This window comes from Mycteria americana, chromosome 6, assembly GCF_035582795.1.
Source record: "Mycteria americana isolate JAX WOST 10 ecotype Jacksonville Zoo and Gardens chromosome 6, USCA_MyAme_1.0, whole genome shotgun sequence".
Taxonomy (NCBI): Eukaryota; Metazoa; Chordata; class Aves; order Ciconiiformes; family Ciconiidae; genus Mycteria; species Mycteria americana.
This window is the reverse complement of record NC_134370.1, coordinates 1,069,427-1,094,533: the sequence shown is the minus strand read 5'-3', so window position 1 is coordinate 1,094,533 and position 25,107 is coordinate 1,069,427. Positions and strand designations below refer to the sequence as shown.

The window sequence follows — 25,107 nt, the reverse complement described above, 5'->3', positions numbered from 1 at the left end:
AGTGTTGCCATTTGAAAGCAGATACTGATTTACTGCTGCGAATTTATGCAGACAAATACATAAAATTTTATTTTATTTAGCCAGAGGATGCGTAAAGTGTTGTTTACTTAATTAGAGGATGCAGGCATTTTCTCTAGGTTGAAATTGTTTTCATTTGTGCCTTTCTGCAGTAGGCACTCACGAAGCCCAAGTAAAATAAGTCTTCTGGTAAATTTTCAGTGAGTTACTGTAATAGCAAGGAGTATTAACCTACAACCTTCCCAGAAAGACAATGTCAGGAATTTATTAATATGTGCGTTATGCTCCATACAGCCAATGAATTATTGGACAAAGTGGAGTAACGGTTTGGCCAATGAAGACATTTTCAGGGTCAGTTCTCCAGCTTTTAGTCCAGCCTCAGCACACCATTTTTCCACGCCTCAGTCCTAGGCCTCCTGGGACTAAAACAGAGCTTTAAGTAGGACCTTATCTGTACTTCTTCCTTAGCACGACCCCAGGGCAGCTCTCCAGACGAGTCCACGAGCCATGCACTGTGCACAGAGGTAGAGGTGCAGAGGCCTGACCTGCAGCTGCACATCTGGGCACAGCTGGAGGGCTGCGGTACTGCCACGCTCCTCCCGGGCAGGCAGGCAGGCAGCAGTGAGAGGTGGGGCACGGAGTGCACACAGCCGCTTCAGAGATCAGCCTTTCCGAGCACGCCAATGCCTACATTATCTTCTGTTATGCCTGACCACAGGAAATCCGCTGAGAAATTTGTATTTAATTGTCATGATTAAAAATCAGTTTTGTTCTGCTAAGGAACTTAGGGCAAATTTGTCCTTGGCGGAACAAAATACAATTTTTAATTGAATAACTGTTCAAGAAGCAAGTTCCTTATGTTTATGCTTTTATTTATTATGTCCTCATGCGCTAGGCCGGATAGATGGGCCCAGACGCGGCTCTGAAAGCTGGAGGCTGCCTTGGGTTTGGGGCTCATCCCGTAGCTCTCTGCTGCTCTCTGCTGTCCAGCAATCCTCCCTTTGCGCCTCGCTCTGAAAAGGAAATCCAGGCAGCCTTGAACACAGGAAAGAAGAGCAAGGTCATCATTCCAGGAATGTGTTAGCCTTCACCATGCGAATACTACCCTTGCGTGCCTCAGGGACTGCGGCAGTGTTTAAGGAACAGAAAGCTCAACGCTGTATTGACACGAATATGTGCTGACGGGCTCAGGAGGGAGGAAGGGGTCGCCAAAGCAACTGCAATCCTGCTGACACAACCGCCCTTTCAGTCTTCTCCCACCAAAAAAAAAATCTACATGGAGGAGATTTACAGCCACGGGATGTCCCCCAATCAACAGGCCTGAACAGCGCTTTCCTCCACTCTAGGAACCAGCAGCAACTCCACGATACTCATCACAGGTGGAAATGTGCTCTGACAATGTCTCCTGCTAGCACAAAAAGCCCTGACAAGTCTTTGTCTATTTTGTCTTCTGGTGCTCTGCATATCCCATGTGAAGCAATGTATTTGCCACAGGCTGTTGCCTGTTTCGGCAGCACAAGTATCACATTGTCTCTGAACTGGCTTCCTCTGTTACCCGTTTTCCGCAGCAACAGGCTCTTCTCTAGGAGGAATTTGGGAAAACATAGAGCTCTTTTAGGGTTTCCTGATGAAGTCACTCCCCTGTTGTTCTCCTGGGAAGAAGAGAGGAGCTGACCCTGCCTCTTCCCCTCTGCAGGATGCACTTTATAATCCAGCAGCTGTATGGGAGGGTAAGAAAGACAAGGCATCGTAGTTTCAAGCCTACTGTTTTTCAGGCGTGGAGGAACTACCTAGCTGGTGTCCAGTGTATTGAAATTGCCTACAGGTCATTAGATTCTTCAGCTGCCCCAGCGTGCTGGGTGAAGCAAAAGAGCGAGGCATAAAAGGGAACTTGTGGCAATGCTCTACCTGCTACCATTAACAGAGAGGTTTTGTTAAAGGATTTCCAGCAATATTCTGGAAGGAGAATGTGCAGCTTGTGAGGCAACTCTTCCAAAGTAGGAACTTTGTTCATTCATAGTAAAACTATGTTTAATATTTCTACCAATACTTGACAGTACTCCCTTGTCCTCTGCATCGCTGCAAGGGGTCCTGGCCAGGCCACCGGGACACGTGCCTGTGTGCCTGCAGGCTGGGCAGACGGGGGGCACGGCTGGGTGCTTGCGAGTGCACCCCTGCGAGCGTGTCAGTCAAACTCAGTTTGTTTCAAAACAAAATCACTTTCTCCACCTTACAGGCGGGGGAGTTGAATTTGTTTTGAAACAAAAGATGCAACATTGTGACAATGTTGCAAAGTTATTTCCCAACAAGGAAACACCAGGGAAAGTTCACTATGTTTAACCTCTGAATGCGCATTTATGATTTGACAGTATACGTTACCCTAAACATCACAGACAAGGGGTTTGAATTAAAAAAAATTAATTACATTAAGAGAAAAAATGTCATAAATTGCTGGGAAAGGTATAATTTGGGTAGTAAACACTGAAGTGTTAAAACTAAATTTTCAGGAATATTTTCTGTCAACACTTCTCTGACTTTGAAAAATAATTAATTTTGCAAACCATGGGTCAGAGTCTGCTCTGTCTTTGGTCATCTTAAGTTAATGGGAAAAAATTTAGTGCTGTAGGTGTAATTACAGATACAGCAGGTATAATTACATGGGTAGTTATAATAACTATCTAGAAGTGCCTAAAATGTGATGTCTGCACTCAAGAGCTGGAGTAAACTCTTCAGAGACCCTGCCAGGGCCCTGAGTGCGCTGGTGGCCCCCCTCCCTGAGCAGCCGCCCCTGGGCCCCCTCCCACCCACGCTCTGCCTATGGCCCGGAGTGCGGGTGAAGCCCAGCCCTGGGCCTTTGCTCCTGTTGGGAGCGGTGCTGCCGGTGCTGTGCCTGCTCCCAGCCCTGCTCCTGGGTTATTTGGATCTTCTGACCTGGTTTATGGATGTGCCTTTGCCTGATGATTGCTGGACTGTCGATGGGGCACGTTGCTTCCTGCCACCACCCTGCTCTGCTCCCCTGGCACGGGGGAAGAGAAGAGACAAGAGACACCGGTCATCCAGTCAAGTCAAGGAGGATGTGAACAAGCTCAGAAAAGCTTCAGACCTTGACAAAAAGAAGTGACAGCCCCTTTCTTCAGTGCCAGCCCTCAAAATGGAAGATTAGAATAATTTGAAAGTCCTTCCAAGGCAGGCAGCCAAAGGTGCAGTGTGCGTTGTGCAGATGTCAGGTGCCGGTGCTGCTTGCCAGGGCTCTGCCAGGGAGCCTTCGCAAACGGCCTTGTGCTTCTGCTGCCACCCGGCACTGAAATGTCCCCACCGCACAACGCATCTCTGACGCTCACTTTCTCCTTGTCCTGTTTTCTGTTGACTGATCTGATTCCTGACTTCAGGAAACTGATTTACCGGAAGCCTTTTCTGCTTTAAGGCAGGTATAAAACAGGGTCAAGTTAATCTTCTTCTGTACTAGTAGATATCACAATACAGCTGTGACAGCTTACCTCTGGGATCTTTCATTAGTAATTGGATGAATGCATTTATTTTCATGTAAATCCTTATGGTAAAAGATTTTTGGTTATTGCCAGAAAAGCACTCTGCTGTGATCACAGAAAATTGTAAATTGTATTGGATGAAATCTTTAAAAGCGTATTGATTTGTTAAGCTGCGATCCTCTTTCAGGTTGGAACTGGCTTTAATTTTGTTTACTTGCATGTCAACAGAACAATCATGTATTGATTAGTTCCTGTTAAATCAGAGACAGTGACCCACCTCCCCCATGGACTAAAGAAGGCGATATTGCGGATAGTTATGAAGTCACGCTTGCTGGTGAGACAACTTCAGCTTTGGGTTTGGTTTTAAGCATGTGCTTTTGTGCTGATCTGGCAGCTTGCAACAGTTGTGAGGAACAATTATTTTAGGCATTACACAAAACCTGTTTGTAATCCCAAACTGATTGTAAACTTAAATTAGCTTAAAAGTGGATGATAGTGATTGAAGTTTCTTTTGTTTCGTATTGATATAAATCAAAGTCATCTGTACCAACTTTATAATAGGTACTGGGTAAGATATGGTGCAACCAGAGGGCAGTCTCAGGGCTGATTTGGGAGAATGTGCCTACATCACTTCAGATGCTGACATCACTCCGCACAACACAAGAGATGAAGCTCACTGCTGTCATCCTCTCCAGCGGCATTGTACTGCCATCTCACTTGGCTGGGCAAAACACAGGTCCTTAAAAGCTGCAGAAATCTGAGAACTGCCTGTTTTCATCTGTTTTCTTCACTGCCAACAGTGGCTTAGTTATTAACCTTCCTGGCTGCCTCTGGAAATCAAACCAGTATCTATATTTTTATGCTGTGCATTTCTTGGAATGGTGTTCACCATTAACTACCAAACTCTTCTCAGATACTCGTTTCTGAGCTGTTCATGCTTATCCAGGCTGTTGACGTGAGGAGATCTAACAGATACACATAGTCTATTGGTTTGACTTCTTTATATCTGAGATTTAAAAACCAAAACAATCTCGACACAATGAATTTAATGATCTGATTTAATACACAGTCTAAAGAAGGAAAGGAATTAGGGGTTAGGTCTACACATGATAATCATATCAGTTTAAGCAAATGTATTTCTGAAGTGGTTTAAATGGGAAGAGTCTTACGTAGACACTCTTACATTGGCTTATATTAGCTTAGAAGTGGATAAGATGGATCAAACTGTTGGGCGCAAGCCGTTGGGTGCTGCTGGGGAGCCCAAGCCCACTGGCACCACAGGCTCGGAGCCCCCTGAGCTGCCTCTGGGATGGCATGACCTTAGCCAGAGCCTGCCTCCGCACCTCAGCTCCGCTCCCCACCACCCCTGAAGCCCCCAACAAAACGGCAGTCACAAGTGTCACCAGTCCTGAAAGCTGCTGGTGAGGACCCTGATGTTGTGCATTTCTTCTGGCAGCCCTAGGGTCGGCTGAGCTCAAGGGGTCAGATGGGGAGACGGTGAACGGGACATGCATCTTATAAGTAATGTGAAGGAAGCAGAGAGGAGTAAAATCATGTCTCCTCAATCCATCAGGATTCAGGAGAAACTAAATGAACACAGAAGTTTCCTTTTGTATAATATTTAATGTCAGGTTTTAAAAGGCATTTGCACCACAGGGGTAGAGAACAGAGGAAACGAGATCCTCTTACAGGTGAAACAAAATCAAGACTTGGGTGCAGAAGAGCCCAAGTCTTCTATTTGGGCCAATCTTGTTACTTTTTTGTGAGATTTGATTTATTCAAGTTTAATTTATGAGTGTGCATCACTGTTTCTTGCATATGCTTGTCTCTTTTCCGTGTGTTATTTCTTTCTTACAGCAATTTCTGATGGCCCAGTGACACAAATCTGATCATTAGTATCATTCATTCCTTACAGTATGATCAGTTGATTTTGAAGCCTGGACAGGTGCAGGAAACAGGACTCATTGACTGTAAGTAGGACTTAATTTTAGATATTCAAATGGATACTCTACCGTTAGGACTCAGAAATATCATTCTCTTACTTCTAAAAGATGCTTGTAGAACCAGGTTTGACATTAGAAATGCAGGTTGAAGCTTACCTGAAAGACAAGTAAAGAAGGGCTCTCTCAGGACATCTTTTACCTGGCCATAGCCCCGCGGTGTCGTTATTCTGCTCCAGAGGATGAGGTGCAAAGCAATGTCCTGCAGAACGGGATCTGGAGTGAACGTGGCCATCTATTGCTCCTGCCGCCTGCTTGTTCTTCAGCAGAGCAGTGTCCCTGGTTATCAAAGCATTGCTTACCTCAAGATCTCATCGCAGTATTTTCTTGACTAGGAAGGTTTCATTTTGTTCCATTTGGAGAGTAAAAAAAAAAAAAAAAAAAAGCCGCCTCTGGCATAACTACTGCAATCCCAGGGCTCTGCTGTGCGTTTTGCACAGTGTCTTTCACATTTATCTCCAGCAATTACTGAGTAAGAGGCTGAGGAAAAGATTCCTGCCCAGTTTCTGTAGGTAGCTGCACAGAGTGCTACGTGTAAAATCACCTGGCTGACCTGCTGATCTGTATTACGGGTAAGTTGTAAACAGTGTGCTGAGATAGCTGGAAAAGACAGAATGTTTAAAACAAAAACCAGACTTCTGGTGGTTTGCTTTTCAACCTCTAAAATGGAAGAAATTCTGACCGCTTCTAGTGTGAATCAGAAAAGTGGAGCATAAAAAATTTTTCAGCTCTTATTTACTTGCTAACTTCAGGTTTTTAAAAGATGATTAACATTTTTGTTCTGCGTGATAAAGCACTGTGCAGTGGAGTGCTTTGGACAAGCCTGCGGTGGATACAGCTCAGTAAATGGAAATTGCCAGAAGAATGCTTTTTCCCTAGCACTTGCCAGCTGAAAAACAAAACCCAATTCTTTGAGTGATGTAAACTAACGATGGCTCTTGCTTTAGATCACTTACAACACTGCGTTCAATGTTACTTGTTTTACTTACAAACTCCCACAAAATGTTGCAATTCAACTCTAAAAATAGAAAATAGTTTTATTTATCCAACAGTTCAAAAGCTATTGTTTGCACAGCTCTCCTCAGAGCCACAGCCAGTCCTTGTGTCTTGAGGGAGATGGTTCCTCGGTTAAACCGGGGAACCGGCTGGAATACGTGTGGTTTGGTGGTCTGCTCTTCGTGGAGTGGGCTGAGCTGTAGGGAGATGATCTAATTTTAAAAAGTATTTCTGTGATAAAGGGGCAAGGAAAAGTGCTGAGGTTTTGTGAAAGCTGAAGACAGAGATTTCTGGAGTTGGTAGTGCACCTTTGCCTGTGTTTGACGCTAAATTGAGTAGCCGTGTTGTAGATTGAGGCACTGATCCTGCAATCTCTCCTGCAGACGGGCGTTATCTTCCCACAGAGACTTACTGACCTCCGCCAGATGCCAAAGAGGCAGAAAGTTTCAGATAAGCAGCCGGGACTGGGGCTTAGGAAAAACCACCCCTTTAAATGAGGAGTCCGTGTCTGTGAGCAATACCGCTATTTCATACCATGCAGCACAGTATGGAGGGACAGAAAAAAGGAAAATTTTGAGTCTGTGACTTTGATAGCAAAACCCAAAGAGAATCTCTTTGAAGTTGGAAGCTGCAAGATCATATTTTTGTCTTTCTAGGTGTTTCTATGAAGTAAATAGACATTTTGTTCTAATGGTTTTCTCAAAGTGCCACTACATGTACCTTTGTCAAAGGATAATGAAACTGCAGAGCAGGGGGAGAGGGCATGAGAAATACAGCAGTGGTTAGCCACAAAAATAGGATCAACTTTCTAGAATCTGGCTAAAAGTCGCACACGTTTCTTGGCTTTGCATTCAGGTGCTGCACAGTCAGGGGCTTTGGACTCAGGGAAAACCAGCTTTTTAAATTGAAAGTTCCAGATATTTAGGTGTTGTTTAAGGGGAAAAAAACCCCACACCCTCCTTTCTAAAAACTGAGAATATACTTCAGGGTAGGTTTCTGCTTTCCAGTCCTGTGCTCAGATCGCTCTCTCATGCCTGTCAGCAGTTCACTGACATTTGCTGGGAATGGTTCCCAGTCTTCACTGTCAGGAAGATATGAAAAACAAATAAATAGGCCCCATATCCTCTTTACTTCTAGATAATTTTACAGTATGGGGCTGTTATAAGTATATCTTGTAACTGAATACATTCGTTTTATCTGTATTTGTTATTCAGTTCTGATGTAAAGGGGAATTTTCAGTGTGGTGAGTTTGAATATTGAAAATTAATAATTTTTCAGTTATGAGAAGTAGTGAGAGACAGCAAGCTAGGGGTTAAAGATACGCTTTTCATATCTGCAGTGCTTTAATTCTCAAATCATACCTTACAGGAGTTTGTAAAGACACCTGCCTTTTTTCCACCATGTTACATTTCCACATAATTTCAGGGTAGGGGGTTATTCAGTAATAACATTCCTGTAAGAGGTAAGCTCTAGTGTCTGGCCCTGCACTTACACATGTAAGGATTTCCATATAACTCGGTTCCATCTCCTTTGCTAGAAGCAAGTGCAAAGGCTGCTAGCTATTTTTAAATCCAAATATCCTTCAAATCTGCTCTGCCCTTTTCAGTAATTTAGCCCCTGCTTCAGGAGGAGTTCAGTTCAGAGTCAGTCTGTGCTGGATGCAAATCTTTGGCTTAATAATTAAGCTGAAAAATGCAAGTCCTTCTAGCGGCATGTAGGTACAAGGGGACCTGAGTCTGCGTTGGAGGTGAGCTGGTTTTATACCAGCATGCTTGACTTAGATTTCTGAAAGGGAGGGCTCTCCGTTTTCAGGGAGCTGGTGTGATGACGTGCCTGCACTCAGCTGCAAGCTGCAGTGACACTGCAATGGCTGAGGGGCGGCTGCTGGATCTTCGCAATGAGCTCATTCTCCCCGGAGGGAGCAGGATTTACAGTGCATCACCCAGCAACTGCAGCCTTCTTGTGAAATTCATCTTTAGCTTCTCCTCAGTTAGGCTGGTCTGATTCTTCACTTTGGGGGTGTGTACATGGTGAGCAGATTTTACTGTATGGTTGATTTTTTTTTTTTTTTTTCTTTTTCTTCCCTGTCCTCTAAATGCTTCCCCGGACTGATTGATGAATCATTTCTCATTCGGTTCCACTATTCAGAGGATAGAGATGGAAAACATAATCTTATGCAGCAGGGATGGATTATTTTTTTTTAGCCTTTTGCAGCATGAATCGTAAAAATCCTTTTAAATCTGTCTGCTAGGAACAGCCTACAGGTTTTAAAATGAAGTGCACTGCATACAAGGAATGGTACTACCCTCAGGTAAAGCAGACAAGCAGTGTGCATCATGATGGAGCGTGCCTGTGAGGTTAGTTCCTATATGTGTTTATGCATATATAAATATGTACATAATGTGTGTTTTATATATATCTATATGTTACACATGAATCATCTACTACCTACAAGCTTTGCATAATCCATTTTCAAATTCTCTGTTTGGGATTTTTTCCCCCCTTAACACCTAGCTTCTCTTTGGTGTGGTTAATAAACGGAGCTCTGATGTGCGACAGCTTTCCTTTAGGATGCCAGCAAGCCATCGCAGCTAATGCCTCTGCCTTTCATTGGTTAAGTGGGCTGCACCTTCCTGCTCCATTTATTCGTCAGGATCTTCATAGAGTCTCTGTCATATATGATTGAGTTGGAATGTCGGGGCCTGTAATTGTTGATAAATGTCCTCTGCAGCTGTGAATGTTGGTGTTTCAGGGTAATACGAGTTACGATGAATTACTCTAACAAAGTAATCTGGTTTCTGTGCTCACTGAGTAACTGATCTGGACATTTCCTATTTTCTGAACTCCAATGCATATACTGCGTATCTTGAGAACTGCTTCCTATTCTGTGCTGTTTAACCTGTTAGATTAAAAAAAGAAAGTTCATTTTTTCCCCAGCTGCTTGCTGCCTTGGTGGTTTTAAATGTCACTTATCTCATCAAGATTTCTGTTCCTTTCAGTCAATGTGGCTGCACCTCTACTGACACTGTTTAAAATACAGACAGAAATTAGAAAACAAATACATTGGAGTCAGATTGACTTTCGTCTGTTATTTCTCACATCCTGATACTTCCAGAGAAATGTGTATAGTATAAAATAAAATTTACTGGCAGGAGACATTCACTGCTGTCAGTCGAGGCTCGCAGCTCTCAGCTGACATACAGCATTTGTAACCTACCACCTATTCTACACTTTTGCTCTTCTCTGTATGTTTAAGTGCAGGGTAGGTGCTTAAAGTATGCTCAGAAATTGAAAGTTTGGTGTAGGGGCTGTCTTAATACTTTATTTTTGCAGTGGACTTTCTGTCTATTTTGTATTGGCTCTTGTCAGCTTTCTGACTAGTAACTGCTTGTTCTTCACCTGGAAATATCAGACGGGTAGAAAGTTTAGCTTTTGTAGTGGTGAATTAAAAGGCAAAAGACACCGGTGTGATGAAACAAGAACACCTTGACTCGAGGAAGCTGCATGTGTCACTAGGACCCTGATGGAAAAAATAGCACCCCATTTTAAGATGACTTTTAAGAATGTGCTTAAGGCCCATTGGTTGTCTTGAAAAGCTCTAGTCTTGAATATATTTGTGGAACAGTGTGCCTATAAATCTTTCCCTTATTATATGCTCTGAAAGTGACAGTTGTCAACACCTCCTACTTGGTGAAGTTTCAGAAAGTTTCCAAGTGCACTGTCAATTTATATGAAGAATAAAACTTTGCTTCACTTTTTTTTTTCTGCCCCAAAATGCATCTCTGAAATATTGCCTTTTATTGCGGGTAGCTCAAATTCAAAATAGTGTCAGCAAATGAATGTTAACAAGTGAAGGCCTTTAAATAATGATCTTTTTTAACACTTTCCTTTACAACATCTGTCTTCTAAGTTTATTACCTTCTCCGGTGCAGCTCTCCATGTATAATGAACAGCAGAGGTTCAGCTTAAATGGAAAAATAAAAAAAAAAGAAGGGTCTAAAAATTTTACACAAACCAATAGACTGGGATGTAGGATTTGAACACAAAGCTATTCCATCCAGCTACTCTGGTTGTGATACTCTAACAGGACTGAGTAATTTTAAGACAGATAACAGCATTTGTACTAATATACGCTATGGCAAAAGCAGCCAAATATTAGCCAATACTTCAGCCAAATGAAATCACTCCTGTAATCCTGTCTTTATTTGACCACAACTGGCTAGTAGCATTTATCTGCATGTGAAGGAAAAGGGAAGCTTACTTGTCCGTAGGGCATCAAATGTTGGTTATTATTGGTGGCAAAATACTAAGCAATTTCTACCAGTCGTCTAACCCAGAAAGGTAATTCCCTGATTTTCCTTTGGCACCTACAGCCAAGTGCTCTGTAGTCAAATAGACCTAAAACCCCAAAAGATCTCAGGAATTTAATATAGAAATTTTTCTAATGGAGAATGACATCCTTGTAGATTTTTAAAAAACTCTTCAGCTCTATGCAAATCCACAAATCATTATTTCCAGGAACACGTGATTAGGGATTTGCTATTCACTGATGATGCAGAACCAAGATGTAGGTTCAATAAATTCCATCTGTGTAGCTTCCTATATCCTCCAGCGTGACCCTCCCTTTTGTACTCCATAAAAGCAGAGGCAGTGTCTGAGGATAAAGAGTTCAGAAAGGCTTGAGAAAATGTCTGGAGGACAAAATTTGTTTCCTCAAACACACACGCAAGAGGCAGGGCGTGGAGTGTTGTCTTTCTTTAAGCCCAACAGATACCCCGTGGTGCTGCTTTTTCGAGTCACTCCACCGGTGCCGTGGTCGTTTGACCCTGACAAGGTCATGTGCAAATGGGGACCTTATTTTTCATGGAGCTCGGGTGAGAAGAAGAGTCAGTTTAAGATGCAGAATGTGTATTTGCTATCCTTTTAACTAATGTTCCTGGGTTCTCGTTTTCTCCTGCCGTTGGTTCCAGGCTCAGCTGCTGCTCCATAACGCAGCTGGGAGGCCTGGCTGCTTGCTGAGGCTGGCTGCGGGTCTGGGTTTCAAAGGGGGGCAATGCCCCCTGAGCTTTCCCAGGCTCACTGGGATGAGGTGTCCCAGGACCAACTGAAACCTGCATCTGGTCTGGAAAGCTGCTGCCCAGATGATGCAGATATTGCATGAGGCTGGTTTTGTCATGGTTCATAGCCAGAATTTATTCTGCTGGAAGTAGGTTGGTATTGATTGCAGAGCAAACTGTTAGCTGTGCAAGACTGCTGTGGTGTGAGATGCTGTTCAGGCTGGCCGTGAGTCTGTGGCACTCCTGATTCCTCTCTTTCAACCCTTTGGAAATCAGTATAGATGTAATTGATTCAACTTGGGCTCTTAATAGCAAAAAGACTTCTCATCTTTTTGCTGACTGCTCTGTTTTGTCTTGTATGACCCTTAGTTGCATAATAGATGTGTCCCCTGGCACGTACTGTAGGTAAAGGACAGCATTAATGAACTCCAGATGGCACGTACTATATTTTACTGGGATGTAAATCTGAAACAATCTCTGTATTCATGGTGTTCAATTAAAAAAGAAATTGCACACAAAGGGCCTGATTCTGATGCCACCGAGTCAATGCCAGAAATCTTACCGACTTCAGGGACTCAGGATATGCCCAGGGGGAGAACTTTGCTAAATAAGTGTCTGAAGAGTTACTGATTTGCACTAACTTCTAGTAGGACTCTTACACTAATATTCTCATGGCCCTCCTGAAAAGTTTTTGCTATATTTTGCATTTTAATTAATGCTGAACTAAAATCATTATTTGATTGATTTGATATTGGATTACTTTTCTAGCTGCCTCCATAACAAATGCATTCTAGCCATGGTTTATAAGAAGAATGTGTTTAGTTTGGATGAGGACAGTGCTTTTAAAGCGAATCTCTTGCCGATACCCATTTGCACTTTGGTTTGCATGCTGGTATGGTCTCAGCATCCACAACCTGGATTCCTTTTAGATAAAACTAAATCAGAAGGTGTTTTCCAACCAGTAACTGGTGCTCACACCACAGGATAACACTAGATTTTGAAGTTCCATCAAAATCTTCCATAATGTTGGCTTTTTATAGATACAGGGTTCATTCTTGTATGTGATATTTTCTTACTCTATCTGAAAAGAAATATCGGCAAAGACAGTTAATGAGAAACTTGAAGGCATAGTAGGAATCTAATATAACCATCCAAAGCCCAGATTTTGCTTTACCTCAACGGCTAAGTTTCAGATTTTCACATAAATAGGAAAAAAAAATCCCTAAATATAGTTGATACAGTCATGTTTGTATGCTGCAGTGGATAGTAATGTATAGCCACAGCCCTTGTCACTTCGGAGAATCGCAGAGATTCGTGTACCACGATGTGATAGCTGGAGTTTGCCCTGGTTCAAAGACAGGAGGTAGCAAGTACTGAGTATTTGGTCCATAGCAGTAAATATCCATAGTGATTTCTGGGATGCTTATTGGTGTTTTTATCTTTACATGTTGCTTTTGTCGTTAGCAAAATAAAATGATTAATCACAACTCATTATTTCATTATTGTCTAATTACTTCTTGCATGCTAGGAAGGGCCAGATTATCCCAACAGTATTGGAAATACTGTTTTCCAGTACTGGAAATACATTTCCCAGCATGGGAAATGCTTTTTGTGTTGGATGGGAAGGCAGATGATACGTATGGTTCAGTTCAACAAAAAATGGTTGGAGTACACATTAATGTCTAAGGGCGAAGGAGGCAGAGCACAGAGTACGTGGCTGCGAACACGCGGGTGCCAGGAGCGCAGGCGACCTCGCTCATTGCTCAGCTCTTCCACCCACTTTCCACAAAGCCTTTCCCCGTCTGAAGAACGGGGGTGATGCACTGAGCACGTTGAAGCTCGCTGGCAGTAAACGTTATGTGAGAGTGAGTCAGGTCTTGCTGCTGTGACTTGGGTGATGATCACTGGAAGTCTCAAGATCTCCAGTTTGCATTCAAAGCAAAGTCAGAGGAAGCTACAGGCAAAGAAATATTTGCATGGAGTTAGCAAAGTAAAAATGCAAAGGGTCTTAAAGGAAAATTTATTAGTTTGATCTGTAGTAATACTAAGTAAAAGGAAAACACACTGACTTCATGGTCAATATTAATCCATTTTATCTCAGATAATGCTTGCAATTCTTAAAAGCCTTTTCTCTCCAATCAAAGCAGTTCTGGGATTTCTAGTGTTTTGAATGGCTCCTTAAAAACTTACTTTACTGGTAGATCACAACTTTTTACTGCATAAGCTATCTATTTGACTAGTTGTCCTTGAAGGAAGCATTCTGGATTTTGTTTGTGTAAACAAACATCTGATATTTCCAGAAAGACGTTGGCTCGCAATGGCCATACCGCAGAGCACTGCTGGGAGCCGCGGGAGACTTCCCTTCGCTCCAGTGGGCTAAGGCAGTCTTGTCACGCCGGGGCGAATGATTTATTATTTATGTTGCTTGCAGAAGGATTCATTATACATTTTGACACTTTCACCTTTTACTTGTGTCTTCCTTTTTCTCAGCATTTTATGCAAGGCTTTATCAGGTGCTGTTCGGGTTTGCCCACAGAGGTTGTGAAGCGGGCAGGGAGAGGCTCGCTGCGCTTATTACCCTGTCAGACACTGGGCTGTTCTGCTTCTTGTCCTTTTCGCCTCCTGGCTCATTTTTTTCCTGCTCCATAATGTAGACTGTAAATTAATTTGGCATTCGTTGTTGAACAGCTCAAATAACCATGGGTTAGGCATTGAGAAAGACTAGTTCACTTTAAAAAGCATAGGAAAGGCTGATTTTTATCTCCCGAGATCAAGATAGCAACATTTAGCAGCACAGTTAGAGAAAAATCAAAACAAGGTTTTGAAACAAAGGGAGGTATTTTGGTTTAGTTTTCTCTGCTTTTCCCAAGCTTTCCTGAACACATGGCTGGTTCCTGGATTCACACGTGCAGAAATTCCAATGCCACATATTGCTCGTACCTGTTTATGTGGTTTATAGGAACGAAACCATCACTGCCAAAGCTTTGGACTTCACTGGTTTGCAAGCTTGTAGTGGAAGGGAAATCTCATTGCACTCAACTGCCCTTAGGATACGCTCAAGCTTAGCAGGAGTTAAAAAACTAGTTGTTTGCTCCCAGGTGCCCCTCATTACACTGTCAATTAGCCCAGCAGGCTGAGAAGGGCTGACCTGGTTTTAGGCAGAGCCTGGCAGAGCTTCCTTAGACACCCCTACCAGGCAGCTCTTCCTAAACAGAGGCAATTTTGTTGCTTTCTTTGATTTGGGATTTCCTCCCCCTGCCTTACTGAAATATCTGTGTGACGCTTGAGACTGGCTTATGGTTTTGGCCTGATAAGATTTTATAATCACAAATTAAGCAAAAACATAGTGGAGAAGAAAGCAACTCAGAAAACGGAAGTTACCACAGATTTGAAGAGGAATGGAAAGGAGAGGAATGCTTGATACGCTCCTGTTGTTGTCCTGCGTGAAGGAAGCGGTGGGTAACTGGTGGGTAACAGCCTGAGCTGGCTGAGACAGGCAAAGCGGTGCACGGGACAGGCAGAGTAACTGAGTTTGTTTGTCAGGCTCCTTGTCAGGAGCGGGAGCAGAAAAATGCAACTATGCTCTTTTTCCCTCAAAGTTTGTTTTAGCTTTTTTAATCATTATTAGTTTGTTTGTTCAAAGAGAAAATTTGAAATAGGGAAGTGTGTGAAATTACTTTCTTCAGAAGTGCTGGGTAGCCATCAGCATGGCAGTAGATGGCCAGAATCAATTTGGTATTGACAGAGATGGCACATCCAAACCCACAGGAGAGCGAGAAGATGAATAAAACCTTCAGACACCCACAGGCAGCTGGAGTGAGCTCTGCTGCTGTGTAATGTGCCGCTTGGTAAAGGACTTGTAAAAATTTGGGAAAAAGCTCTTAGCATAAACCTTTTTTCCCTCCTTTACTTGTAAAATACATACCATTATGAGAAATACAATATGAGAAATTTTTTTTTTCCTGCCAAAAGTTAAGCTGAGGTGGAGGAATCCCCATTGCCCTTCTGTTGATGGTCTATGCTATGAATGCTGCTTTGCCAGGTGAAAGCCGCAGGAATGCCTTGGGGATGGCGGAATGAGTTAATGCTGTACCTGGCGCGCCAGCCAATGTGGTGTGAGCAGCTGTTGCTGGGCTGGTGTCTTCTTTGGGTAGAGCCTATGCCATTGACAGCCTGGGAGAGCTGAGACTCCGTAATCTCAATGGAAAGTCTGGATTTTGCTTGGGAGAAGGAAACTATAGGTGTTACACTTTTTTTTTTCTGTTGTCACTCCATTATCACCACCTATATCTGGCACTAGAGAGAGGCATGTATGGCAAGGGAATGAAGTAGGCCTTGGGGACAGGGGCTGGCCTTACAGCATGGCTTGTATTTGCTCTCCAATATCTCTAGCAACCTCTCATGAGGAACATCAGGAGTGGAGAGCGAATGATCTTCATGGCCCACGATGCATTCCCTTTCCTAGATAAGAAGTTGGGCATTTTCTGCCTGTACAGAGTTCATGTGGAAGAAAAAGATGCAAGAAATTTCTTCCATCAGCTAAAGCTAGAGGCTGGAGAGCTGAGATACTCAAGAGGAGCAGGCTTACACCAGCACTGCGTGCTTTTGAAAAATCTGAAATAGCTCTGAACAAGCAAGACGCCTGTTCATTGGCATGGGCTTATTTATTGGTATTGGCAAGGGGCTGGGCATCAGTTACAGGTCTGGTTTAGTTGTCCTTCTCAACATAGTAACTGCTTTCCATCCCCCTGATGCTGTCAGAAATGTTTGGATGTATTTTACTGTAAAAGCAGTAACAGTTATGTGAGGGGGGAAAAAGTTGCTGATGAACTCAGTGTTGTGAATAAACATGTGAAACTAAAGAAAAATAGGTGCTTCTGCTAAAAATATCATTACTGTCATTTAAAAATAAGTCACTCAACAACTGCGTTTGACACTGAAGAATATTATACAGGCATGAATATTTTTCTTCTGCTTATATTTCTATGTCAATCAACAAACAGCGGTATCAAGTAGCATTAGTCAGCTCAAGAGTAGATGTACCTCCTGGGAAGGAATGTCTACACAGAAATAGATGTACGCGTAAATCTCCAAATCATGAGTGAAAGACAGGGTGCAAAAGGTGCAAGGATTTGTTAAAACAACAGATGCACCCTTGGAACGGAGTTTGAAGGTATTACTGTATACCAGCACTAAATGAAACCAGGTAATTCAGTTACTAATAAAAACTGTCCTGGAAATTGTGAAACACATTGCTGCTGCCTCCAGCCAACCCTCGGGCTTAACGCCTCATCTTCTCATTTGCCTTAGAATCCATTATCTCTTTATCACTTCTTTAAATACCGCTGTTCCTAGGAACGCATATAGTAACTCTGGGTGTGATTTAAGAGCATTGGAAGTATCTTCTGTCTGTTTATCATCATTTTAATCCCTGTCTTGCAGTCCCCATGTCTGTACTGTCAGCTCCAGGCACATCGGGTCACGTATGGACGTAACAGTTGAGAGGAGGGGGAGGGGTTTTCAGGAGCACTTTCTCAATAACTCGGGATGTATAAGCATATGCCGAAATGGCCACCTCTGCCTACCCCAGACAGGTAACTCCAGCCACCCCCGCTGCTGGGCTTTGCCTGTTTCAGCAGCGGCACGAACTTGCTGGCTGACTTTGCGCTGAAGCTGCTGACGGCCTCTCAGCTCTTGTTTATCGCCTCTTACTGTCAGTGACTCGCAGCACGAAGCCTGCTGCCGCGCTGCCGAGCGTGCGCCTGCATTGCACGTTTAACGCGGTTACCGGCGGGACGAGCCATCAACTGATAACGGGGTACTGTCTCAGGCTTGCCTTGCTGCTGCGGCCATCCAACGCTGCTCTTTGAGCTGCGTGGGCTGAGCACGTAACTAATTAATTAAAGAGTTAATTTTGAACAAAGCAACTGAATAATTAAAATTGTGGATCAGAACCTGCTTCTAGGCGCATAAACAAATGCAGAAGTAGCCTTGAGGCATAATTCCTTGGGGTACCTGGGAAGGTTTTGCCCTTTGAGCTTCTGGTAAAAATAACCCTTAGTGCCTGGATAATATGCTAAGGTGTTTAGTACTGGGTATGACCTCTATGTTTCAGATTGCTGTGATCAATTTATTAAGTAATGCCATACCAAGACCCAATTATTGTAATATATATTTTCATACATATGCATACACACATATATAGATGTATATGAGTTTATATAGGCTCTCTATAAAGAGTATAAACTCTTCCATAAAAGGGAACTCAAACTGTACAAAAGAGAAACTAATTTTTTCTTGCAAAGACTTTTTTCCCCGCTATGATCAGCACTAAGGACCTGAAATGTTTTATCTTGTTAAGAGCAATAATTACTATTTTGCCCGAAGGACCTAGATGTACACATCAGTTACATTCAGTGATGTAAATGGAGACGTTTCCTCACATGGAAATAGGCAAGAGGCCCCTTTCCCCAGGTGAGCGCTTCAGGTGCAATAGGTGATAGCGTGCAGAACCTTGGATGCTATTGTAAAACAAGGCACCTTTTGTTTATAAAACTTAGCTTTGGTTCTCTAGCTCCAGCCTGTGATTATGAACATAGTTTCCTGCATGCTTATTTCATATTAATGTGACTCATCTATTTAAAGTAATATAAGTGCAAGCTTAGGTCCTTCAAGTTTCCTTGGAGTTTTGGATTCCAAGTGCTAGCTTGACTCACTTTGAGTCAAAATTTTGAGACATTATTTCATGTTATTTACAGCCAAAATCAGTTTTATTACCTCTAAATTTAGGCCATCCGTCATGCAGGTGGGATTAGTAGCAGTTATTTGTTACAAAAATATAGTTATCTCGTCACTCTTGCGTTTTCACATGGAAGTTCGAACCGGTTTCTGGATTTGGATTGTGTCCTGCCTACTGCCTGTCTATAAAGTCTGTATTCAACATCAGAAATATGAAGGAAGTAGAAACCTGAATGGCCCAAACTTGCCCCTGGAGATTAAAATATTCCTTCATTTCCTCTGCAACTCATAACAGTTTTAGGTCACGGTTTTCCAAAAATCCCTTTGTGCAGTAAGTCATAAGCACTTCGTGTTAGCCTGCTTTTCAGAAATGTGTGGCTACCTTAATTGCTGTCTCTGAATGAGAGGAGGACTAGAAAGGAGCTTACAGAGCCAAAGCTGTATGTAAAATATCACATCTGGCAGGCTTACAGTACCTCTTCATAAAGTTTAATGTGGATTCTGAAATATTTGTAATGTTCTCTCTGGGATTTAGGTTGGGGGGGGGGTTAAACATTGTACCACATCTACTTTGAAGATGAAGCATGAAAATTTATTTTTAGCATTTGCTGCTCAGTCATCAGAGATGATAAAGGACAAAGAAGAATAAAATTTATAGGTCCCTTCTCTTCGGCAATAGAAGGAAAAGCCCACCCTGCTTCCTGGCTGAGTAGGAAGCTTTCCTCCCCAAACCCCTCTTGAATCAGTTTGCTGGAGCTGACTAGGTTAGAGCAGGAAGAGATCCATTCCTTGTCCCCACTGGGTTTGAGGCAGCTGTTGGGCTTTTTGTGTTTCTTGAAAAAAGAAATGAAGCGCCGATTGCATGTAGACTGTTCTGTGCTTTGTAGATTTGCTCCTAACGGCGAGCTCCTGGGGTGCAAGCTACCGCCACGCAGGAGATGGCATCGTTCACGGGGCGGCGTGCCCGTGCCTCTGCTGCTCTGTCAGCCGCAGCACCAGCATCCGGCTGGTCTTGCAGACTTGCTGGGGTCAGGTTGGAGTTTTGTCTAGATTCCTTTGAGATTTTGGTTTTCCACAGAGGGATAGCCTGTGCTAACCCACGACAGTGAAAACTATTGGCTTAGTTCATGCGCTAGCCCAGCTGAAACATCTCGGAAATGTTTTTCCTTATTGGGAAACTTCTTTCTCCCTTTAAGCCCCTCCCAGATAGAATGCAAACATCACTTGACACACATGCATTCTTCTTGGAAAATGTTTTAAAATGGCTTTTAAACTCTTGTTTTTAATTAAAGGTAAGCAATTCTAAAAAATCAAATGTCATTCTAAAACATTTTAGTTTCATTTTTGACATCATCACAATTTTTTTATCTTAATATTTTGACTAAAACGACTGAGAAATAAATCTGTTATAAAAATTCTGCAGTCAGCAGAGTTCATCACAGTAGCAGTGTGCATCAGATATTGCCTTTTGCCTGTGGTCCTTTGAGATCTTACTGTAAATATAATTTACTGATCTGCAGCAGAGTTACTGCCCTTCTGTTTAAAAAAAAAAAAAAGAATATGAAGAGGGAAAGCACAGGGCAGGGATGCGGTCGCAGTCTGCTACAAGACAGGCAGAAGATGGTCTGAAATAAAGCAAAGCACATCAGGGGCACGGCTGCGCGGGCAGCCCGGGCTCCATGGCAACTGCAGCTGCTCCCATCAGGAGGCATTCAAGTGTTCTGCTGGGCTTGGGGTTTTTTAAAGCTGCTGCGTGGGTAAGTTGTTCCTGAGTATGTGTTTGTTTTCAAAATCTTCTTGGGTACAAGCCCGTTTGCCAGCGAAGAAAGTAATCTTTTCTTTAAATCCCGTTAGCGAGAGTGATGATATCGCTGCAAATGGATTGAGCGAGCCTTGCTCAGCCCTCGCAGATCACGTCGGCTGGGCTGTGTCTTCCAAATAATTCCACTGGGGAGGAAGACGGTGCGTGCGGCGGCTTCTCATCCGGTGGGGAAGGATGGGGTCTGTTTGCATCTTAGGATCTGAAGTATGAGGTGGGGAAAGAAGGAATAGAAATTCCCAACTGGCAGTAAAGCACAAATACTTGTGTTTTCAAAGGCCCATCATAAAACTTGTCTTCTTTTTCCTTTCATATGGCTGTATGCTAAAAAGTTGTCAAAGTGTGGGTCAAACCAAAATAATTTTTTTTTGCCTTAATCTGTGCTGTAAAGAGAAGCAGGAAGGGAAGAAGGCTGAGACAAGGCAAACTTTGATCACAGAAAATGTCCATTTAGCTCAAAACAAGATATTTTATTTCCATTTTAAGGATATTATAACAAAGAGCAGCAGAAATCAGGAGCCAGACTGCATACAAAATCAATGAGGAAGAAATAGAGATGTTACAGCCTTTCCTCCCATCTTTCCCCCCCCTTTCTGAGATGTTACCATAGTTAGTGTATAATTAGGGTGAGTCTGGTGGGGTTCTCTCCCTGTGGGAGGATTCAGACTGGTGCCTCCCACCGCTTGGAAGGAAGGCCGGTGTATTGACCAGCTGCGAGCAGAAACTTTTGCAGCGGGAGGACAGCCAAGTGGGCAGAACGGGCTGCCCAGCGTGGTGTCCTTGAGGGTTCCAAGTCTTGCTATTTTAAATTAGGATTCTGTAGCACTTCAGGCTAATATTGATTTTTTTTTTTTTTTTTTAATTCAAGTATTCACCTTATGGTCTCCTGCATGCCACGAAAATGTTATTCTTCTGTGTTCTTACTCATTCACCATTTAATCCATTCTAAAACTCTCAACTATACCTTTTATTTCTCATTTTACACTGGTAACTGCATCAGCTCTGGGCCAGTGTTTCTATCTGCACAGTTGTTTAGACCTATAGATGTTGGTGGCAGAACCAGTAGAAGATTTGCTGTGGCTACAGGCAGGCGTTACATCCACTGAAGACAGCGGGTGACGCTGCCCGCGCTGCAGCCCGCCCCGTGCGGCACTGGGTGCGTGGCAGAGGCTCGGCAGCACAGCGCTCCCAGCCAGCGCTTCCCCTCCCGGTAGGGTCCTGTCATCACCAACAGGCACCTCTCGTTTTTCTCATTGCAAGATGACACTCGTAAGTACGAGACCTGTGGTGGTGCTGCTGTACGTGGGTTTTGGTGTTCTCCGTGACAGCGTGCTGGTGCGGACAGACGCTCCTCAAAGGCTTCCTGCTACCCGCCTTGTCCGTCTTCGTGCCCTGTGGCACTGGTGTCACCTCTGATGCAGTGTTGGATGTGGGTCACAGGGAGAAAGTGCCAACTTTGCAAATACTCGCTCCTGGCACGGGCAGGGCCCAGCCCCAGGGCAGCAGCAGGCGGCTTTTGGAAATCCACGGGTCTCGGGGGGGGGGGGGGTTGAGAAGTTTTCCTTGTTGCGGCTTTTTACCCCACATCCCTCAACCATGGGCCATCCCATGGTACATATGGAGTCAAGGCCCTGTATTAGAAGAAATATTGGAAGTTCTCCCTGGTAAGCACCTGCCAAACTATAGCTGATAATCTTTAACATTTTCATGATTTAAACAGATTTATGGCTGCGGATAGATGTAAAAATTGTATACTTACCTTTTCTGCACCAATTTTTGACTACTGCTGGAGTACCCTGTATCTCAAAAGCCTGATGGTCAGAAGTTTTGTAACCCCGAGGACTTTATTAAATCCATGGAGATTTGCAGGGTATAACTGGGATTCAGTTGTAGTAGCAGTGGAAGAAAAACAAGAAAATCCTTGTATCTAAGTGACATCCACATTCTTGCTTCTAATTAAAAAATTGGAGGGAAAGACTTTATGTATTTAAAATACATGTTTGCTAATATGTCCCAGGCTGGACTCTCAAGCACTTCTTGCTTAGATGCGTCTGGAAGTAAACTTTCAGCTTTCATTCTCCATAGTAACGGGCTAATCATTCATCTGAACAATTACACTTACTCATGGTTTTAACTTCCAAGGGCCAGGTCTCGGGGAGCGGACAGGGACAGGGCTCCCCCTGGTAGCGGCGGAAGCGGGGCTCGGGCTGCGGGCACCCCTGCCCCACGGGCACTTCCCAGCCTCCCTGCGCTGAGCATCGTCGGCGAAGCCTGGCAGGGCCCCCCTGCCTGCAGCACCCAGAGCCAGACGGGGCTGGCCTTTGCGTCCTCTCTTGCGCTCGCTTTTGCGAGTTATTAGCAAATAGAGTTTATAGTGGCAGTGACAACATCTCTCTTATCTTTGTTTTAAAGTGAGATAGTAAAAAAAAAAAAAAATTGGAAAATAACCCTGGGGAAGAAAAAAAGTCAGTCAGTTCTCTATTATCTGGTGTAAGGGGGGACTGGGACATCTTGAATGAGGAAAATAATCTTGTAGGATCAATACAGTGGCACTGGGAGCACCCCAGATTGTGCCCAGGAGCTGCTGTGGGTTCATGGGGCTCAGGGGAGCCCTATGCATCCCATACAGCAGCACCCTCTTGGCAGCGACCGTAGAGGGAGAGGAAAACAAATGTGAGATGGATGGCTATCGGGTTTGTGTCTTGGGCCTGATGAACGGCTGGCACTAGAGCTGGCCTGGAGCTGTGGATGTTCAGCACTTCTGGGACAGTTCATCGTACCTGAATGCACGTTGCTGTGTGTTGCCTAATGTTGAGCTAGGCTGCTTAGGTTGGTGTGAGAGATGGGATTTGACATTGGAACAGGCTTGGGACTTTAAAATGTTGATTAGCTTTTTCTGGCTAAGGAAAAGAGCTGAGCTGTTGGAGTTCACAGTTTCTTAACAGCGAGAGCCGCAGGCTGCACAGCCGGGGCAGTACGCCCTGTACCTGCGGTGCCGCTGAGGTACTGCCACCTTACGTAGGCTCAGCCCCACTGAGAGCGGTCTCGGTCTGCACAACTTGCCCGAAATCCTACGCAGAGATTTCCATGCGCAGTTTCCCCACGGTTTCGGCAGAGCGGAGGGAGGCAGCGGGGTCTGTGAGCAGGGGCTGTGGTTGGGGTGAAGAGCTCTTTTCCCCCGCACCCCGTTGCCCTGCCGTGAGCCAGGGCTCGTGCCCAGCCTGCCCGCGGGGTACGAGGTGCCCGCTGGCCCTCCAGCTGATCTGTGTCTGTGGAAGGGCCGGAGGGATGCCGTCGGTGGGCAGAGACGACGGGGCAGGAACGGCGGCAGCTGCCTCCCTCCCGGGGCGCTTCCCACCCCCGGCAGCCTGCCCGGGGGCTTCTCGGGCAGCAGGCTGTTCTTCCGCCGAGCTTCAGCTGCATCGCAGATGCTCGCAGATCTAAGGATGTCTGACTCGGAGCAGCAGAACTCCTAGGCTAATAATAAGACGCCACCTTTTCTTTTAAATACAGTGTAGATAGAGGTTGGGATTTTTTTCTTTCTCTCTCAGCCTGATTCCCGTGCAGGCTTGCATTTGATTTTTCCCCAAAGAAACTGTTTCCTGTTGTCATAATGTAACCAGACGGGGAGGGTTCAGTGGTAATATCTCGGGAGAGACCGGCAGAGAAGTGGATTCAGGAAGCAGATCCTCCCCGTAATATTGGCACGGTTTGGTAAGTTCCATCTGAAAAATAAAAAGCTGCTCCCTTTGCTGAGTCACAGCCCCCTCGGAGCTGGAGCTGTGACAAGCCGGGAGACGCCGCGCTGCTGGAGTTGAAGCAAAGGTGAGGAAAGGCTGTCCAGAATCCTTCTTGAGTGCATTTCTTGTCTGAAATGATTTTAAAATCTCATTAAAGTATATTGTAAGTTTAATTCAGTCTGTAGAAGTGTACAGTTACATTCCTGTCTTGCAGGGCTTGGGGCTGTGTGGCTCTTCTGAGGCAAGTGCTGGGCAAATCACGGTGGTAGCTCCTTCCCTCTCTGAAGGCAGAGTGCAGTCCCGCCTCGGGAAACGGGCTGTGGCTGCCGCTGCTCTTGTAGGGACTGGTTCTGGATGCAGCCCTGCATCTTCCCGTATCCCCCGGCACGGCCGGTAGCCCCGCAGGTCAGGGCAGCCCGTGCCTGCCAGGGTGGGGGACGGGGGGGCGGTGGCACGCGAAGCAGCTCTGCTGGGAAGGAGGGGGCCGGCGTGACTGGAAAGCTTTCTTCTTGATGGAAAGGGAAATTGTGTTTGCTTTCCTCTCTCGGATTGAACGGAGAGGTGCTGGGTAGCCAGGTGCATTGCTTTCTCCACTGCTTGTATATACCTTGCAGTAAAGCAGCTAATGATTTTCTGTTTGAGCAGCCGCTCTTAGCGTCCCGAGTCTATTCTGCTTTCCTCGCATTTATGAATCTCTCCGTAGCAAAGGCCTGGTACTTTTCCAGGCTTTGCACAGTTGTTTATTTGCTGGAGTTGTACCAGCTGTATTTATACTTGCTTCTATACTGTGTTTCAGATGCACAATCAAAGCTTGTTTGCTTTCTGAAGTTTTTTTCATCTTCTTAAGTCTGCAGAACTGGGTGTCAAATCCAGACCACAAGTTTATATGGGGAGGAGGCAGTGACGGTTGGAGGAAAGCCAGCTAGGTTTCCTTACAACGGAGAAGCTGCAGGTAGCACAGGGACCCAGGAGTATTCACTGATCACCATTAAAATGTAGCACTTCCCATTTGAAAGTAATTCTGGTTTTGTTGAAATGCTGCTAAGGTATATATTATCTAGACAGAAAAATAATTTTTGGCTATTATTTCAAATATATACGTGGACATTTAATTCGTGGTCACTTTACTTGTAAATTGCAGATTTGTATTTCAAGAGTAAGAACATTTCAAAAGCAAATATTAAACTTAAGATGCTATGACTGAACGCACGTTTTCCACGTACTTCTTAATAGGTTTTTAAAAAGTAGGCA

The 25,107-nt window shown here is 44.2% G+C and overlaps 1 protein-coding gene across 23 annotated transcripts in view; it reads left to right on the top strand.

Annotated features, from left to right (window-relative positions):
* Window positions 1-8,437: 8,437 nt before the first annotated feature.
* The window catches only part of JAKMIP3 (Janus kinase and microtubule interacting protein 3), a 76,519-nt gene continuing 59,849 nt past the window's right edge, over window positions 8,438-25,107 (top strand). For 19 of the 23 annotated variants that reach the window (XM_075504295.1, XM_075504296.1, XM_075504292.1 and 16 more), the window contains exon 1: window positions 23,818-23,941. The gene's annotated coding sequence lies outside the window, so the exon portion shown is untranslated. Of the gene's footprint in view, window positions 8,533-23,730; window positions 23,942-25,107 lie in introns of those variants that run through there. The other 4 variants (XM_075504278.1, XM_075504277.1, XM_075504276.1 and 1 more) reach the window with 3 other exon arrangements.